Consider the following 15,666-nt stretch of genomic DNA (forward strand, 5'->3'; position numbering starts at 1 on the left):
TAGCTTTTTCTAATCCATTCAACTTCTCATGGATTTGGCGTTGTTCTGCGTTTGTGTCAATTTGAACGGTGTTGTAGAGTGTTTTGAAATGGGTTGTCCATATGTCACCATTTTGTATCGCTAATTCCTCTTGTTTAGATTTTTTTAGTTTTTTCCAATTTTGCCAAAAGTTATTTGTGTTTATGGACTCCTCAATTAGTGTCAGCTGCTTGCTGTTGTACTGTGCTTTTTTGGTTCTGAGTGTACGTTTATAGAGTTTTAAAGTCACAGTAATGAAGGCGTAATTCACCATTATTTGGGTCTCTGTGCTTTTGGTTGGATTGTGTTCTAAGTTTTTTCCTTATAATTTTACAATCTGCATCAAACCAGTTGTCATCTGTGATTTTTTTAGTTTTGTTTTTTATCAATTTCAATTGTGCTTCTTTTGCCGTTTGCCTGAATATATAGTTGATGTTTCGTACTGCTAGATTGATGCCTTCTTTACTGTGAGTGAATGTGGTATCCAGAAAGTTATCTAAGAGTGTTTGGATATTTTGGTTCCAGGTTGCTTTCTGGTATTCTTCTGTGCTGTTTTGGGCCCATCTGTATGAGTTTCTGATGTTGTATAGCTTACTGGGCTGTGAATGTGTGGTTGTTTCCATGTCTGTTCTTTTGAGGAACAACGTAATTTGGCTGTGATCAGACAGAGGTGTTAGTGGCTTGACAGTGAATGAGCTGAGAGAGAAAGGGTCCATGTCTATGATCATATATCTCTCTCTCTCTCTCCCTCTCTCTCTCTCTCTCTCTTTCAATCACATTCCAACCATCGTATCACAGCTGTGGTCCGTCTCAGAGATTCTCTTTCAATCACATCCCAACCATCGTATCACAGCTGTGGTCCGTCTCAGAGATTCTCTTTCAATCACATCCCAACCATCGTATCACAGCTGTAGTCCGTCTCAGAGATTCCCTGGAGGGATCTTAAGAAGGCATCTCTGCATCACCATGACAACCATTAGAGTTCTCTTGACAACGACAACCATGACACACAGAGTTCTAAACACAACGTCTCTCTGTCCTGATGTGACACACTTCCTGTTTCATGATACACTTCTAAAAACCTTTGTGTGTGTGTGTGTGTGTGTGTGTGTGTGTGTGCGCATATTGTCGTTGTTTCAGATCTGTCTATACAAATATATATTTCAGGTTTAGATTGAGGAAAGGAAGGAGGAGAACCAGAGAAGAGAGAACCAGAGAAGACAGAGGAGAGAACCAGGGAAGACAGAGACAGAGAAGACAGACGTAGAAGACACAGAGAAGACAAAGCGAGAGTAGACAGACAGAGAAGACACAGAAAGAGTAGACAGTGAAGACAGAGAAGACATAGACAGAGTAGACAGAGACAGTGAAACAGAAACAGAGAAGACTGATGAAGACAGAGAAGACAGATAATACAGAGAAGACAGAGAAGACAGAGGCAGAAAATACAGAGAAGACAGAGACAGACAAGACAGAGAAGACAGTTAGAGAAGACATTTAGAGAGACTCCTGTCCTTAGCATCTTGTCTTGAGGGAAGTTTGTTTTATCCAAGAATCCAATAGCACACAGATAAGCCCAACATTAGACTATCCTTACCTATCTTTCTCACTTTTTCCAAAACACTTTGGTAGAGAAAAGATTCCCCAGCCTATTGACATCATGTCACTGCAATGTAGACAACAATGGAGAGAGATGAGCATTGAGATATGATACCAGACCAGAGGAAACAAGTTGCTTGTCTTTTAGATTCTATTCAACGTTTAAAAGGTTAATATAGTGCCTATGTCTTATGTCCTCCCTCCCTCCCTCCCTCCCTCCCTCCCTCCCTCCCTCCCTCCCTCCCTCCCTCCCCTCCCTCCCTCCCTCCCTCCCTCCCTCCCTCCCTCCCTCCCTCCCTCCCTCCCTCCCTCCCTCTCTCCTCCCTCCCTCTCCTCTCTCCTCTCCTCTCCTCCCTCCCCTCTCCTCTCCTCTCCTCTCCTCCCTCCCTCTCCTCTCCTCCCTCCCTCTCCTCTCTCCTCTCTCTCCTCTCCCCTCCCTCCCTCCCTCCCTCCCTCCCTCCCTCCCTCCCTCCCTCCCTCCTCTCTCCTCCCTAATGGAAGGTCGTGGTATAGCCTATGTCCTGGGGGGATGTTGCGTGTCTGGTAATTAAACAGCAGTCTTCATAATAATTCATTCTAATTCATTCTAGTCCTGCCAGACTCCTATAACAGGTAGAAGTGACAGCAGGGATATTCTAATTCATTCTAGTCCTGCCAGACTCCTATAACAGGTAGAATTGACAGCAGGGATATTCTAATTCATTCTAGTCCTGCCAGACTCCTATAACAGGTAGAAGTGACAGCAGGGATATTCTAATTCATTCTAGTCCTGCCAGACTCCTATAACAGGTAGAATTGACAGCAGGGATATTCTAATTCATTCTAGTCCTGCCAGACTCCTATAACAGGTAGAATTGACAGCAGGGATATTCTAATTCATTCTAGTCCTGCCAGACTCCTATAACAGGTAGAAGTGACAGCAGGGATATTCTAATTCATTCTAGTCCTGCCAGACTCCTATAACAGGTAGAATTGACAGCAGGGATATTCTAATTAATTCTAGTCCTGCCAGACTCCTATAACAGGTAGAAGTGACAGCAGGGATATTCTAATTCATTCTAGTCCTGCCAGACTCCTATAACAGGTAGAATTGACAGCAGGGATATTCTAATTCATTCTAGTCCTGCCAGACTCCTATATAACAGGTAGAATTGACAGCAGGGATATTCTTGTCCTGCCAGACTGCTATAACAGGTAGAATTGACAGCAGGGATATTCATGTAGAATAATATCAGGGAACATAAATGACTTAGGGGCCCAATAACTCATGTGGAACACAGAGAGAACGTATTTCCAACACATTTACTGTGGACAACTAAGAAACCAAACCTTACCCCAGAACACTTTCCATGTTGGTAAAAAGCCTCTACCCTGTTCTGTGTCCCAAACGTCCCTATTCTTTGTGTGGTTAAGGAAAGGTCAGTGTCCTGGGGTTGTTGCTGAATGTCTGGTAATTAAAAGGCCCTTTCATAATAATGAATTATGAGTCGTCCCAGGCCTCCTTTGACCCCCACAGGTGACAACCTGTAGAATATGATATCACACACCTTACAGAATAGTAATGTAGAACACATGAAGACCATAACGACTGTTGTGATGTAGAACACATGAAGACCATAACGACTGTTGTGATGTAGAACACATGAAGACCATAATGACTGTTGTGATGTAGAACACATGAAGACCATAACGACTGTTGTGATGTAGAACACATGAAGACCATAATGACTGTTGTGATGTAGAACACATGAAGACCATAACGACTGTTGTGATGTAGAACACATGAAGACCATAATGACTGTTGTGATGTAGAACACATGAAGACCATAATGACTGTTGTGATGTAGAACACATGAAGACCATAATGACTGTTGTGATGTAGAACACATGAAGACCATAATGACTGTTGTGATGTAGAACACATGAAGACCATAACGACTGTTGTGATGTAGAACACATGAAGACCATAATGACTGTTGTGATGTAGAACACATGAAGACCATAATGACTGTTGTGATGTAGAACACATGAAGACCATAACGACTGTTGTGATGTAGAACACATGAAGACCATAACGACTGTTGTGATGTAGAACACATGAAGACCATAACGACTGTTGTGATGTAGAACACATGAAGACCATAACGACTGTTGTGATGTAGAACACATGAAGACCATAACGACTGTTGTGATGTAGAACACATGAAGACCATAACGACTGTTGTGATGTAGAACACATGAAGACCATAACGACTGTTGTGATGTAGAACACATGAAGACCATAACGACTGTTGTGATGTATATAATGTCTATTGATGTCCTAAATACATCAATAGACTTCAATACAGAGCCTCTCATGACACCCACACTATCAACAGGGAGGGAGGAGGCACGTGCACACGTGTGTGTGTGTGTGTGTGTGTGTGTGTGTGTGTGTGTGTGTGTGTGTGTGTGTGTGTGTGTGTGTGTGTGTGTGTGTGTGTGTGTGTGTGTGTGTGTGTGTGTGTGTGTGTGTGTGCACAGCAGTCATTTGATGTGGAGAGACCAAAGTGGCAGCATCACAGGAACATGCCCCAAATCTCCCATCAGCCCAGATTAAGAAATGGAATTACCAGGATGGCAGCAGCCGCCGTGTTTTTATGGAAGTCAATATTACCGCCTCCGCTCTCTCTTTGGGCTCCCAATAAAAGCAAGAAAATTCTATTAAATGTCAGTGATATGTCTGAGAGGGAGAGAGTGGGGAGGGGGGGAGAGAGGGAGGTGAGAGATAGACAGTGGGCAGAGAGAGAGAGAGAGGAAAGGAAGCAAGAGAGGGGAAGAGGGAGAGAGCTTTACTAAGGTGCCACAGGGCTTACAGGGAAAGAGATAAAGTTAAAACAGATTTGACATTAGTATAAATGTTAAATGCGTATTTCTTTTATAAACGTCCATTAAGATGCGTCTGATAAAAAAATAACAGAGAAAAAACAGGTCTAATCTCAGACATACAGTCTCCAGTCTCACCCCCCCCCCCACACACACACACACAGTCAACCTCCATTCAGATGTGCTAGTAGAAGAGTATACAACACACACTGTACGTCACACGTCTTCATATCCTGCCTCAGTCAAGGACAAAGCAGAGCATGAAACACAACACTATTAGAGTCCTTTTTTTTACTAAATCTAGATGCAATTCTACTATGAATCTACTATAATTCTACTACAATTCTACTATAATTCTACTATAGTTCAACTGTAATTCTACTATAGCTCAACTATAATTCTACTATAGTTCAACTATAATTCTACTACAATTTTACTATAATTCTATTAAATTCTGCTATAGTTCGACTATAATTCTACTATAATTTTACTCTAAATATTCTACTATACTTCTACGCTAACTATTCTACTTTAATTCTACTCTAAATATTCTACTGCAATGCTACTATAATTCTACCCTAAATATTCTACTATAAGTCTACTCTAAATATTCACCTATAATTCTACTCTAAATGTTCTACTATAATTCTACTATATTTCTATACTAAATATTCCCCTATAATTGTACTCTAAATGTTTTACTATAATTCTACTCTAAATATTCCACTATAATTCTACTCTAAATATTCTACAATAATTCTACTCGAAATATTCACCTATAGTTCTACTCTAAATGTTCTACTATAATTCTACTACAATTCTAATATATTTCTATACTAAATATTCCACTAGAATTCTACTCTAAATATTCTACTATAATTCTACTCTAAATGTTCTACTGTAATTCTACTACAATTCTACTATAATTCTACTCTAAATGTTCTACTATAATTCTACTCTAAATATTACACTATAATTCTACTCTAAATATTACACTATAATTCTACTCAATTTTCTACTGTAATGCCACTATAAATCTACTATGAATATTCTACTATATTTATACTACAATTCTACTATAATACTACTATAATTCTACTATAATTCTACTCTAAATATTCTACTATAATTCTACAACAAAGCTACTATAATTCTGCAACAATTCTACTATAATACTGCTATAATTCTACTATAATTCTACTCTAAATATTCCACTATAATTCTACTCTAAATATTATACTATAATTCTACTCTAAATATTATACTATAATTCTACTCTAAATATACTACTATAATTCTACTACAATTCGCCTATGCATATGTAGTGGAGTTGAAGGAGAATTTGAGCCAAGACTTTCAGGAGAAATAATAAATAATATACTGCTCAAAAAAATAAAGGGAACACTAAAATAACACATCCTAGATCTGAATGAATGAAATAATCTTATTAAATACTTTTTTCTTTACATAGTTGAATGTGCTGACAACAAAATCACACAAAAATAATCAATGGAAATCCAATTTATCAACCCATGGAGGTCTGGATTTGGAGTCACACTCAAAATTAAAGTGGAAAACCACACTACAGGCTGATCCAACTTTGATGTAATGTCCTTAAAACAAGTCAAAATGAGGCTCAGTAGTGTGTGTGGCCTCCACGTGCCTGTATGACCTCCCTACAACGCCTGGGCATGCTCCTGATGAGGTGGCGGATGGTCTCCTGAGGGATCTCCTCCCAGACCTGGACTAAAGCATCCGCCAACTCCTGGACAGTCTGTGGTGCAATGTGGCGTTGGTGGATGGAGCGAGACATGATGTCCCAGATGTGCTCAATTGGATTCAGGTCTGGGGAACGGGCGGGCCAGTCCATAGCATCAATGCCTTCCTCTTGCAGGAACTGCTGACACACTCCAGCCACATGAGGTCTAGCATTGTCTTGCATTAGGAGGAACCCAGGGACAACCGCACCAGCATATGGTCTCACAAGGGGTCTGAGGATCTCATCTCGGTACCTAATGGCAGTCAGGCTACCTCTGGCGAGCACATGGAGGGCTGTGTGGCCCCCCAAAGAAATGCCACCCCACACCATGACTGACCCACCGCCAAACCGGTCATGCTGGAGGATGTTGCAGTCAGCAGAACGTTCTCCACGGCATCTCCAGACTCTGTCACGTCTGTCACATGTGCTCAGTGTGAACCTGCTTCATATGTGAAGAGCACAGGGCGCCAGTGGCGAATTTGACAATCTTGGATTTTTCTGGCAAATGCCAAACGTCCTGCACGGTGTTGGGCTGTAAGCACAACCCCCACCTGTGGACGTCGGGCCCTCATACCACCCTCATGGAGTCTGTTTCTGACCGTTTGAGCAGACACATGCACATTTGTGGCCTGCTGGAGGTCATTTTGCAGGGCTCTGGCAGTGCTCCTCCTGCTCCTCCTTGCACAAAGGCGGAGGTAGCGGTCCTGCTGCTGGGTTGTTGCCCTCCTACGGCCTCCTCCACGTCTCCTGATGTACTGGCCTGTCTACTGGTAGCGCCTCCATGCTCTGGACACTATGCTGACAGAGACAGCAAACCTTCTTGCCACAGCTCGCATTGATGTGCCATCCTGGATGAGCTGCACTACCTGAGCCACTTGTGTGGGTTGTAGACTCCGTCTCATGCTACCACTAGAGTGAAAGCACCGCCAGCATTCAAAAGTGACCAAAACATCAGCCAGGAAGCATAGGAACTGAGAAGTGGTCTGTGGTCACCACTGCAGAACCACTCCTTTATTGGGGGTGTCTTGCTAATTGCCTATAATTTCCACCTGTTGTCAATTCCATTTGCACAACAGCATGTGAAATGTATTGTCAATCAGTGTTGCTTCCTAAGTGGACAGTTTGATTTCACAGAAGTGTGATTGACTTGGAGTTACATTGTGTTGTTTAAGTGTTCCCTTTATTTTTTTGAGCAGTGTATATAGGCGCTTCGTTCTTGCTAATAGTGCGCTTGGCAGCCGTTTTCTAAATGGCCATAGACCCCCATAGTAGAAGACAAGTGAAGGAACCTCACATATTAAAACAGGTGAGTGGCCACACCGGTACTGCACCACACCCTGCAAAATATTCACACCTAGTCATATACAATAACCCTGGATACTTAGTTCAACACAGAGTATAGCCCTGCTATAATTCTACTATAACCTCTATAGGACTATTCTGACTGTACTGGAGTCTACTATATTCTACTACAACCTCTATAGGACCATTCTGACTGTACTGTAGTCTACTATAATCTACTATATTCTATTGTAACCTCTATAGGACCATTCTGACTGTATTGTAGTCTACGATATTCTACTATAACCTCGATAGGACCATTCTGACTGTACTGTAGTCTACTATATTCTACTATAACCTATATTGGACCTTTCTGATTGTACTGTAGTCTACTATAATCTACTATATTCTACTATAACCTCTATAGGACTATTCTGACTGTACTGGAGTCTACTATATTATACTATATTCTGCTATTACCTTTATAGGACCATTCTGACTGTACTGGAGTCTACTATAATCTACTATATTCTATTATAACCTCTATAGGACCATTCTGACTGTATTGTAGTCTACGATATTCTACTATAACCTCTATAGGACCATTCTGACTGTACTGTAGTCTACTATATTCTACTATAACCTATATTGGACCTTTCTGATTGTACTGTAGTCTACTATAATCTACTATATTCTACTATAACCTCTATAGGACTATTCTGACTGTACTGGAGTCTACTATATTATACTATATTCTGCTATTACCTTTATAGGACCATTCTGACTGTACTGGAGTCTACTATATTCTACTATAACCTATATCGGACTATTCTGACTGTACTGTAGTCTACTATATTCTACTATATTCTGCTATTACCTCTATGGGACCATTCTGACTGTACTGGAGTCTACTATATTCTAATATAACCTCTATAGGACTATTCTGACTGTACTGTAGTCTACTATATTCTACTATAACATCTATAGGACTATAGGGCCATTCTGACTGTACTGTAGTCTACTATATTCTACTATAACATCTATAGGACTATAGGGCCATTCTGACTGTACTGAAGTCTACTATATTCTACTATATTCTACTATAACATCTATAGGACTATAGGGCCATTCTGACTGTACTGTAGTCTTCAGGCTCAGTGAGTCACCCTCCAGCCTCACCTTCAGTTTGGCTTACTCAGCTATTTTACTCACGTCCCCTCCCTCTCTCTCTCTCTCTCTCTCTCTCTCTCTCTCTCTCTCCCTCTCTTTGTCTCTCTCTCTCTCTTTGACCATGTATGGCCTTGCCTCTCCTCACCCTCCTCTCCTCTCCTTCTCTCCATACCTCCTCCCATCAATACTAGAGTCCTTGAAAGCTCTTACAGTGAAATCAACAGTGCTAACACATACATGCAGGAGCACACACACGCACACTCACACAGACACACCTTATGTTTTAAATGCAAATGGAACATCATGATCAGCATAAGATCCTGCAGCCAGTCCCTGTGTGTGTGTGTGTGTGTGTGTGTATACTGTATGTGTGTGTAACTCCTGCTGGGCAGTACGAAATGAGTAACTCGTTATCTGAGCAGATTTAGAACGAATTGTAGGATTAAAAAAAAAAAATCTTCCCATCAGGCGCTTTGATGTTACTAATCAACAGCTCTTTCCACGGGCCCACAGCCGTTCAGTGTGTGTGTGTGTGTGTGTGTGTGTGTGTGTGTGTGTGTGTGTGTGTCGACGGGCTACGTGCCATTCAGAAATCAGCTCAGTCTTTACGCGGGCCTCATCCCATTCCCACTCAACGTCGGTTTCAGCTCAGGTACATCACTTTGTCTCACTCACAACTGTTCTCGAGGGGTTCTATAGAATGTAGAGGGGTTCTATAGAATGTAGAGAGTTGTAGAGAATGAAAAGGGTTCTATAGAATGTAGAGAGTTGTAGAGAATGTAGAGGGGTTCTATAGAATGTAGGGGGGTTCTATAGAATATAGAGGGGTTCTATATAATGTAGAGAGTTGTAGAGAATGAAAAGGATTTTATAGAATGAAGAGATGTTGTAAAGAATGAAATTGGTTCTATAGAATGTAGAGGGGTTCTATAGAATGAAGAGGGGTTCTGTATAATGTAGAGAGTTGTAGAGAATGAAAAGGATTCTATAGAATGTAGAGGGGTTCTGTATAATGTAGAGAGTTGTAGAGAATGAAGAGGGTTTTATAGAATGTAGAGAGGTTCTATAGAATGTAGAGTTGTAGAGAATAAAAAGGGTTCTATAGAATGTAGTCAGTTGTAGAGAATGAAAATGGTTCTATAGAATGTAGAGGGGTTCTATAGAATGAAAAGTGTTCTATAGAATGTAGAGGGGTTCTAGAGAATGAAAATGTTTCTATAGAATGTAGAGTTGTAAAGAATGAAATCGGTTCTATAGAATTTACAGGGGTTGTAGAGAAGGAAAATGATTCTATAGATTGAAGAGGGGTTCTATGTAATGTAGAGAGTTGTAGAGAAGGAAAAGTTTCTATAGAATGTAGAAGGGTTGTAGAGAATGAAAATTGTTTTATAGAATGTAGAGGTGTTCTACAGAATGTAGAGGGTTGTAAGGAATGAAAAGGGTTCTATAGAATGTAGAGGAGTTCCATAGAATGTAGAGAGTTGTAGAGAATGAAAAGGGTTCTATAGAATGTAGAGGGGTTCTAGAGAATGTAGAGGGGTTCTATAGAATGTAGAGCGATGTAGAGAATGAAAAGGGTTCTATAGAATTTAGAGGGGTTCTATAGAATGTAGAGCGATGTAGAGAATGAAAAGGGTTCTATAGAATGTAGAGGGGTTCTAGAGAATGAAAAGAGTTCTATAGCATGTAGAATGTTTCAATAGAATGTAGACGGGTTGTAGAGAATGGTAATGGTTCAATAGAATGTAGAGCTGTTCTATATAATGTAGAGCGATGTAGAGAATGAAAAGGGTTCTATAGAATGTAGAGGGGTTCTATAGAATGTAGAGGGATTCTATAGAATATAGGGAGTTGTAGAGAATGAAAAGGTTTCTATAGAATGTAAAGGGGTTCTATAGACTGTAGAGGGGTTCTATAGAATGTAGAGAGGTTTTTAGAATGTGGAGGGGATTCTATAGGATGTAGAGGGGTTCTGTAGAGTGGTTCCATAGATTTTATAGGGGTTGTGGAGAATGAAAAGGGTTACGTAGAATGTAGAGGAGTTCTAGAGAATGTGGAGGGGTTCTACAGAATGTAGAGTGGTTCCATAGATTGTATAGGGGTTGTGGAGAATTAAAAGGTTTCTGTAGAATTTCGAGGTGTTCTATAGAATGTAGAGGGGTTCTAGAGAATGTAGAGGGGTTCTATAGAATGTAGAGTGGTTCCATAGATTTTATAGGGGTTGTGGAGAATGAAAAGCGTTACGTAGAATGTAGAGAGGTTCTAGAGAATGTAGAGGGCTTCTAGAGAATGTAGAGGGGTTCTAGAGAATGTAGAGTGTTTCCATAGATTGTATAGGGGTTGTGGAAAATGAAAACGGTTCTTTAGAATGTAGAGGGGTTCTATAGAATGTAGAGGGATTGTAGAGAATGAAAAGGAATCTTTAGAATGTAGCGGTGTTGTAAAGAATGAAAATGGTTCTATATACAGTGGGGGAAAAAGGTATTTGATCCCCTGCTGATTTTGTGCGTTTGCCCACTTACAAAGAAATGATCAGTCTATAATGTTAATAGTAGGTTTATTTGAACAGTGAGAGACAGAATAACAACAAAGAAATCCAGAAAAACGCATGTCAAAAATGTTATAAAATGATTTGCATTTTAATGAGGGAAATAAGTATTTGACCCCTCTGCAAAACATGACTTAGTACTTGGTGGCAAAACCCTTATTGGCAATCACAGAGGTCAGACGTTTCTTGTAGTTGGCCACCAGGTTTGCACACATCTCAGGAGGGATTTTGTCCCACTCCTCTTTGCAGATCTTCTCCAAGTCATTAAGGTTTCGAGGCTGACGTTTGGCAACTCGAACCTTCAGCTCCCTCCACAGATTTTCTATGGGATTAAGGTCTGGAGACTGGCTAGGCCACTCCAGGACCTTAATGTGCTTCTTCTTGAGCTACTCCTTTGTTGCCTTGGTCGTGTGTTTTGGGTCATTGTCATGCTGGAATACCCATCCACTATTCATTTTCAATGCCCTAGCTGAGGGAAGGAGGTTTTCACCCAAGATTTGACGGTACATGGCCCCGTCCATCGTCCCTTTGATGCGGTGAAGTTGTCCTGTCCCCTTAGCAGAAAAACACCCCCAAAGCATAATGTTACCACCTCCGTGTTTGACGGTGGAGATGGTGTTCTTGGGGTCATAGGCAGCATTCCTCCTCCTCCAAACACGGCGAGTTGAGTTGATGTCAAAGAGCTCCATTTTGGTTTCATCTGACCACAACACTTTCACCAGTTGCCCTCTGAGTCATTCAGATGTTCATTGGCAGACTTCAGACGGGCCTGTATATGTATTCTTGAGCAGGGGGACCTTGCGGGCGATGCAGGATTTCAGTCCTTCACGGCGTAGTGTGTTACCAATTGTTTTCTTGGTGACTATGGTCCCAGCTGCCTTGAGATCATTGACAAGATCCTCCCGTGTAGTTCTGGGCTGATTCCTCACCGTTGTCATGATCATTGCAAGTCCACGAGGTGAGATCTTGCATGGAGCCCCAGGCCGAGGGATATTGACAGTTCTTTTGTGTTTCTTCCATTTGCGAATAATCGCACCAAATGTTGTCACCTTCTCACCAAGCTGCTTGGTGATGGTCTTGTAGCCCATTCCAGCCTTGTGTAGGTCTACAATCTTGTCCCTGACATCCTTGGAGAGCTCTTTGGTCTTGGCCATGGTGGAGAGATTGGAATCTGATTGATTGATTGATTGCTTCTGTGGACAGGTGTCTTTTTTACAGGTAACAAGCTGTGGTTAGGAGCACTCCCTTTAAGAGTGTGCTCCTAATCTCAACTCGTATAAAAGACACCTGGGAGCCAGAAATCTTTCTGATTGAGAGGGGGTCAAATACTTATTTCCCTCATTACAATGCAAATCAATTTATAACATTTTTGACATGCGTTTTTCTTGATATTTTTGTTGTTATTCTGTCTCTCACTGTTCAAATAAACCTACCATTAAAATTAGACTGATCCTTTCTTTGTCAGTGGGCAAAAGTACAAAATCAGCAGGGTGTAACGGTCGTTGTTCGTCAAGGACCAAGGCGCAGGGGGTTGAGTGCTCATCTTAACTTTATTAGAACACGTAACAAACAAAACAAGAAAACGATCGAACGAACAGTGTTGCAGGCTAACACACAGCAGTACAACAACAACTTCCCACAAAGGGACAGGTGAAAACAGGGCTACTTAAGTATGACTCTCAATCAGCAACAACGATGTACAGCTGTTCCTGATTGAGAGCCATACCAGGCCAACAAAGAAATACACAACATAGAAAAACATAGAAATACAAAACAAGAACATTACCTAAAAACCCCGGAACACATAAATCAAACACCCCTCTTACATAAATACATATCCCATTGAACCCCGAACCACATAAAACAAATACCCCCTGCCACGTCCTGACCAAACTACAATAACCAATAACCCTTTATACTGGTCAGGACGTGGCATGGGGGATCAAATACTTTTCCCCCCCACTGTAATGTAGAGGGGTTCTATAGGATGTAGAGTGGTTCCATAGATTGTATAGGGGTTGTGGAGAATGTAGAGGGGTTCTATAGCATGTAGAGGAGTTCAAGAGAATGTAGAGAGATTCTAAAGAACATAGAGGAGTTCTAGAGAGATGATTGGTCAGGCATCAGTCATGTTAGTGTTTGTGTTCCACTAAGTCAGCATGTTAATGTGTGTATCAGTCAGACTGACTCCTCTGCTCTTCTCTTCTCTACTGATTTAACTGCAGGTTTCATTCTCCTGATGATATACATTTACATTTACATTTTAGTCATTTAGCAGACGCTCTTATCCAGAGCGACTTACAGTAGTGAATACATACATTTCATTTCATGCATTTTTTTTGTTTGTTTTTGTACTGGCCCCCCGTGGGAATCGAACCCACAACCCTGGCGTTGCACACACCATGCTGGCGTTGCAAACACCATGCTCTACCAACTGAGAGAGAGACATATACCTGGTGTTCATCCCAAATAGCACCCTGTTTCCTATATAGAGCTCTATGGACCCACATTATATAATGAATATGGTGCTGGTTGGGATGCAGCACTTGTCTTAGTGGCTAGGGAGAGAGAGAGCAACAGCTGTCTGGCAGGACTAAAAGCCTCTCCAGACTACTGTGTGTGTGTGTGTGTGTGTGTGTGTGTGTGTGTGTGTGTGTGTGTGTGTGTGTGTGTGTGTGTGTGTGTGTGTGTGTGTGTGTGTGTGTGTGTGTGTGTGTGTGTGTGTGTGTGTGTGTGTGTGTGTGTGACTGTAATCAAACTGCAGAGTGATATAAATCATTCATAGAGCATCTGTCAGTGTCGGTTCATGATTAGGGGACGTGGTGATATATTATCAACACACGCACGCACGCACGCACGCACACACACACACACAGTCCTTGGAGGGAGCATTGGGGGGTCAGGTTAGAGGAGCGAACGGCCGTTGCTATAGAAACAGCATGTAACGGAATTACCAGCAGGACGTGTTAGAGAGACCTAACGGACCGATTAGCATGTTAGATAGATGTTGTTTGTTCTCTCTCTCACACACACATACACACGATGAGAGAGTGATGGTTACATCATAACTGTGTGTCCTCTTACCCCCCCCTCCTCTCTCTCTCTCTCTCTCTCTCTCTCTCTCTCTCTCTCTCTGTAAATCATGCAATCATAACAATGGGATATTTGCACGAAAACGTAACTTTCCCATCCAAGCCAGGATTTGTCCATTCTGTGTGTGAATGCCTATAACTAGGAGGATGGATGGTGAGTCAGGTGACAGACAGCCTCACCGATGCTCCCTCCCTCCCTCCCTCCCTCCCTCCCTCCCTCCCTCCCTCCCTCCCTCCCTCCCTCCCTCCCCCTCAGACTGACTGATCAGATGCAGACCATCCGTCCAGTAAAATTTTAATGCAAATGATTATGCTCCGTCAGCTGTGCCTCACAAGTAATGCAACACGTGATCTATTACCAGTGTGATCATATACCTGCATTATTTAGATATCACTTCACAAGGGTCTGAGAAGAACAACATTGGCAGGGCAATGCTTTGTGTTGCAGAAAGTGATCTTGACTCAGAAAAGGTTGGTGACCACTGGTTAAGACCTATACCTGCCTCCTGTAAGACCCTATGATCCGTGAAGGGTACATGACACAGACAACATCTAGTCATTATCCTGTAAGACCCTATGATCCGTGAAGGGTACATGATACAGACAACATCTAGTCATTATCCTGTAAGACCCTATGATCCGTGAAGGGTACATGACACAGACAACATCTGTCACGTCCTGACCAGTAGAGGGAGTATTTGTAGGTTGGTCAGGACGTGGCAGAGGGTATTTGTTTCATGTGGTTTGGGGGTTATGTGTATTGTTTAGGGGTGTTTGATAGATTTTTTCCGGGTTTTGGTTTATGATCTATGTTTTGTATTTCTAGGTTCATTCTAGTTCTTTGTATTTCTGTGTGTAGGTAATTGGGTGTTGGACTCTCAATTGGAGGCAGGTGTTTTTAGTTGCCTCTGATTGAGAGTCCTATATATAGGTATGTGTTTTGTTTGTAGTTTGTCGGTAGTTGATTTTGCACTGCTTGTGATAATAGCCTGTAAAACTGTTCCTGTCGTTTCTTTGTTTATTGTTTTTCCGTGTTCACATTTTAATAAATAATAATGATGAGCACGCAACCCGCTGCGCCTTGGTCCTCTCTCTCCTACGACAGCCATTACAACATCTAGTCATTATCCTCCTGATAGTGTGCTCTAACATATGCAGTATCTCTAGTCTGTGAAATAAACATGTTCACATTAATATCTGTGCGTCAAACCTACGGAGTGGGCTCTCTGCTACTTTTGAAGTAATTTTCAATTATATGAGCTCCACCAACACAGTGAATGGGAAAATGGATTCAAAAAGGAACTCCTCCCTCTGCTGTTGATTGGCTGAATATG

The 15,666-nt window shown here is 41.6% G+C and overlaps 1 protein-coding gene across 1 annotated transcript in view; it reads left to right on the forward strand.

Annotated features, from left to right (window-relative positions):
* LOC106595844 (protein ELFN1) overlaps positions 1 to 15,666 on the forward strand; it is a 165,843-nt gene that overhangs the window by 16,777 nt on the left and 133,400 nt on the right. The window lies entirely within an intron of this gene.

Source organism: Salmo salar, chromosome ssa12 (assembly GCF_905237065.1).
Source record: "Salmo salar chromosome ssa12, Ssal_v3.1, whole genome shotgun sequence".
Taxonomy (NCBI): Eukaryota; Metazoa; Chordata; class Actinopteri; order Salmoniformes; family Salmonidae; genus Salmo; species Salmo salar.